The following is a 5,000-nucleotide window of genomic DNA, read 5'->3' as shown; positions in this document are numbered from 1 at the left end:
GGAGAGGAGAGGAGAGGCCGGGTGGAGTCCTGGCAGCGGAGTGTCCCCGTCGGGAGACGGATGTGTCAGCATCAGCTGCCTCGCTCAGGCCCTGCAGCCCTGCCTGCCTGCCCATAGCTGTCCTCACCTTGACACAGAGAGACTGATGAGGGAGGAAGATGATGAACCCCAGATACACAGACCACCCACTCATCTTTTCACACTTTGCATTCAATAAAAGTTGGGAGTTGTGTTTTGGAGTGGGTCTGTGTGAGACTGTGCCCGCGTGTGTGTGTGTGTGTGTGTGTGTGTGTGTGTGTGTGTGTGCATGCGTGTGTGTGTGTGTGTGCGTGTGTGTGTGCCTGCGTGTGTGTGTGTGCGTGTGTGTGTGCGTGTGCGTGTGCGTGTGTGTGTGTGCCTGCGTGTGTGTGCCTGCGTGTGTGTGTGTGCGTGTGTGTTTAGGGTTTTTAGGGCTCTGGGGCAGCTCTGTCATGCGTCTGGCTCTGGTACTCAGTGGCCTGTTCTGGAGCTTTCCATGACTCACACTCTGAAAATGTGCCTGATTTTCTCCCTCCTCCTCCTCCTCCTCCTCCTCCTCCTCCGCCTCCTCATTGTTCTGCCCAGGTATGTGTGGTAATCAGAGCGCTGGAGAGACCCCATCCACAGAAAACCCCCCGACTTCTTTCCCACAACCTACTTAGAGCCAGCTATTCAGTGTGCATGAATGAGACCGAGGGAAAGTGTGTGCGCTGGAATGTTTATACATTTGTGTGATGTGTGTGTCTGTGTGTGTGTGTGTGCGTGCATTTGTGTAAATGTGAATGCAGACTACGTACGTGTGCTTTACCCTTACAAACCCCTGATCCTTCTTCGGGACATTAATACATTAGCAGTATGTTCTAAGGGAGCATGGATAGAGAGACAGAGACCCGTAATGTAATAATGGGAAGAATGCAGGACATTGCCACTGCAGAGGAGTTATACAAACAACCAGAGTTCAGGTTATTTGATTATTCAAAATGATTCAGCGTTCACCATGAGAGGATCTGGAAGGGAAAACCCAGGGGTGACTTGTGCTTCAGCAGACCAGCAGTCTCTCCGCACAGCTCTTGTCAGAGTTGTCAATGAGGATAGCAGAGCGACTGCTGCAAACAGAGCGTGTGGCCTGGGAGAAGACCCCTTTGGTTTGTTGTATGAATGGGAATTGATGCTAATAGCTAAAGGGCTGCTTCGGGGTTTCATGCTCTGTCTGAAGTTATTGCTTTTTTGAAGTGTGGACCAGTGGATCCGTGGAGGAAGAGAGACAAACCATCTGCCTGGAGGAGCAGGAGAGTGAGAGCAGGAGAGTGAGAGCAGGAGAGTGAGAGCAGGAGAGTGAGAGTGCAGAGTGAGAGAGTGCAGGAGAGTGAGAGCAGGAGAGTGAGAGCAGGAGAGTGCAGAGTGAGAGAGTGCAGGAGAGTGAGAGAGTGCAGAGCAGGAGAGTGCAGAGTGAGAGCAGGAGAGTGAGAGTTTGAGCAGGAAAGTGCAGAGTGAGAGTGTAGAGCAGGAGAGTGAGAGCAGGAGAGTGTGAGAGTGAGAGCAGGAGAGTGAGAGAGCAGGAGAGTGTGAGAGTGAGAGCAGGAGAGTGAGAGAGCAGGAGAGTGTGAGAGTGAGAGCAGGAGAGTGAGAGCGAGAGTGAGAGTGCAGAGGGAGAGTGCAGAGTGAGAGCGAGAGCAAGCCCTGGCATGCCCACTTCTCCATCGGAGGGGACACAATGCCGGGTCTGATTCTAATCAGGGCGAATGAAGGGAAAAAATCCCTCACCGCCCTGCTCTGTCTGTTGAGCATGCACGAGGACTCACACACACACTCACACACACACACACACACACACACACACACACACTCACACTCACACGCACGCACGCACGCACACACACGCGCGGTGGGTCGGCCCGTGCTGAGGCTGCCCCTGTGCTGACCCTGTGGGGTTGTAATTAGTTGTGCCAGGAGACGGTAAGGCCCTGCTGCCTACTTCAGCCTCCACTGCTCCCATGTCAGAGGCCAAACCTCCGAGCGTCCCCAGACGGGTCCCCACAGGCCAGAGGCCAAACCTCCGAGCGTCCCCAGGCCCAGACGGGTCCCTACAGGCTTGGCCTCCACCCGCTCAGGCCCCTGCCACCGTGTGTTGTGGTTAAACCACGCCGGGGAGGAACGTGACATCTCCTGTCTGAAGTGAGCAAGGTTTTCAGAGGAAAATGCCACGGGGAGGTCGCTGTTTTGGTTTGGCCAATTTCTTTTTTTTCTTCTTGTTTGGCACAAGGGAACTGGAACTAGGCGGGGCGACAGGACGGGACAGCCAGAGCTCCATGTCTTTTTCTTTTTCTTCTTCTTCCTTCTGTTTCTCGCCGCAGTCTGTTGGGGCCAGAAACATCCAGCAGAAATCACCACCCTGCTCCAGTGGAGTCGGTCGCCGCACGGCCCTCTGGGGCTTTCTGGAGCGCTGACCCCCGAGTGGGAGTTCACTCCGCCGCGTAGGAGGCAGGGACCTCGCTGCGGTCGCTCCGCTCCTCTCCGCCCCGCTCTCCCTGCGTCTGGCCGGCCCGGGCCTGCGCTGAGCTGAGCTACACACCACATGCTGACCTTTGTGTGTGCGCAACATGGCCTCTGGAACTCCCGATGCTGTCGTTCCACCACCACCCCCCACTTGGTAACTTCTGCTTTTGTGGAAGCAGGGGAAGGTAGAGGGGAGGAGGAGGAGGAGGAGGAGGAGGAGGAGGCGAGGCCCTCAGGCCACACAGACACGCTGATTGCATGTTCTGTTGCACTGCAGCGCCGGATCATTCCAGCTGAGGCCTGGACTCCGTCGCGTTTCCTTTTGTTGTTCGACCGAGAGAGTGAAACAAGAAGGGGAGAATGTCACGAGGAAGTGAGGAACACATTTTCCTACCCCAAAAATACGAGGCTTGTTCTTGATTTCTCCCTCCATGTTCCTCCTTTAATTTGTTTCCTCTGGTGTTTGTGAGTGGGCCGGGGAGTGAGTGCGTGTGATTTTACGAGGGCTGATTCCGGCGTGAGTGGGGTTTGTGCTTCTTGTGGTGTGTGTGTGCGTGTGTGCGTGTGTGTGTGTGTGAGTGGGGTTTGTGCTTCTTGTGGTGACGGTCGGGGCTCTGGCTCAGGCTGTGACTCTCAACCCCAAACAGCTCCGCTCCCTCACAGCGTGCCAGGAACGACCACCGAGTGGGAGCACTGTGTGTTTGTGTGTGTGTGTGTGTGTGTGTATTTGTTTGACATGTTTGTGTATGGATGTGTGGGTGGGCATGTGTATTTGTGTGTTTATGTTTGACGTACATGTGTCTGTGTGTGTGTGTGTGTGTGTGTGTGTGTTTGACGTTTGTGGTTAGTGTGTGTGTCGTGGCAGGTGGCTGGCTTCCCTCAATACGCCCTACTGTTCACACACCCCATTCCAAACTGAGGGGGAGCTGTTGCCCGTCGGCCATTTCCCCCCCAGCGCTCTCTATCTCTCTCTTTCCCTACCTTTTTAAAGACATTTCTGTTCGAAAATACCCCTCGACCACAGCCTCTTTACGACTGTTTGCCTTGAGAGTTTAATGTATTTGTGGGACCGCCTGTCTCCCAGCGTCACCAGGCAACCGTCCCCAGGAAGGAATTCGAAGGCCTCAGTAAATCTGAGGCGTCTGGCGCGGGGCTGCATGCACAAACACGTCCTTTAAAAAAAACACAAAAAAACACACAAAAAAACAGAGTCCACTGCATTAAAACCCCATTCCTCACCGACCCAGAGAGAGGGAGAGGGAGAGGAAGGAAGGGAAGGGAGGAGGAACGATCTCGGCGCCTTCCCCTCTTTTTTTTGGCACTCACGATTTCACCAGGTGGCAGTGTTTTGAGGTGCTCTTACAGGCAGCCTTGCGTCCCTCTGAGGCTGCCTGATTGTGGCTGTCAGGGCTTTCTCATTACCACACTGGTAGGGATCCGAGTGTGCTTGTGGCATCGCCAGGATTGGCAGCAGCCGCTGACGATCGGGTTTGTTGAAAATGTTTTGGAGACCGCCACCATGTTTGCCTCTAGTGTGTGTGTGGTTATATGGGAGCCTGGGAGAGAGTTTGGTGGGACACCCTACCCGTCTTGCTTCCCCAAGCCCTGAAGAATGCGTCTCTTGTCAGTCCCAGATGGACAGGCTTTCGTAACAGACGGAGCGCAGAGGCCGATGTTTATCTTTGGGAGTGATCTCTCAGGTTTGTCGTCATGGCCGCCCCTTCCTCTCCCTCCTCTCCGATGACCTCCGTTGCAGCCCTGGGCCCTGCAGAGCTTGGTGTGGTTGGCGTGGTGACGGAGAACAGCCTCCCGGAGTGAAGAGCATCTGAACTCAATTTTCTGCTGTAGACAAAAACAACAGAAAAACAACAACAAGCACATGCTTGGGTCGGCACATAGGAAGGACATCAATAAAAAGAGAGTGAGAGGGGAAGAGAGAGAGCGAGAGGAAGATAAAATGGAAAGATGAAAGGGAAACAAAAGCAGGGAAGAGGGGAAGGTGAGCGGCACAGGTTGCCCTGGACCAGATCTACAGTCATTTTTTCATGACAAGGCCCTGTCTGTTTGCAGGCACTTAACTTTCATCTGTGGGAAGTTCGCGCTTTTTCCTGCCTGCATTAAAGAAATACTTTACAGTCTTTCAGATTTCATAATTGGGTGATGATCAAGTTTAGTCATTAGAACTAAATTCATTCTATACAGTATGTCTTTGGGCCGTAACAGGCATCTATTAAACAGTTCACAGAAATATGATTCAGTCAATTCAGATGGACACAGCTGGCATCTGCACATTGTAATGAAATAAAATTTGAATTTTCTGACCCAAATTCAATTATGATTTGAAAACAGGCTGGCTATTTGTTTCATGTTTTCTGCATCTCCCAGAGGCTCAGGGACGGACACTGAGGGAAGGTTTATGTGCCAGTAACAACAGAACCACGCAGCCCTTGAAGGCCCAATGGAGTCTGTCTGTACCAATAAATTAT

At 53.0% G+C, this 5,000-nt stretch overlaps 1 protein-coding gene across 1 annotated transcript in view; it reads left to right on the top strand.

Annotated features, from left to right (window-relative positions):
* Positions 1-5,000, top strand: part of gpc3 (glypican 3) — a 111,419-nt gene that overhangs the window by 87,107 nt on the left and 19,312 nt on the right. The window lies entirely within an intron of this gene.

The sequence above is a fragment of the Clupea harengus genome, chromosome 20, assembly GCF_900700415.2.
Source record: "Clupea harengus chromosome 20, Ch_v2.0.2, whole genome shotgun sequence".
NCBI classification, from domain to species: Eukaryota; Metazoa; Chordata; class Actinopteri; order Clupeiformes; family Clupeidae; genus Clupea; species Clupea harengus.
The sequence above is the reverse complement of the archived record's forward strand: the minus strand, read 5'-3'. Positions and strand labels throughout refer to the sequence as shown.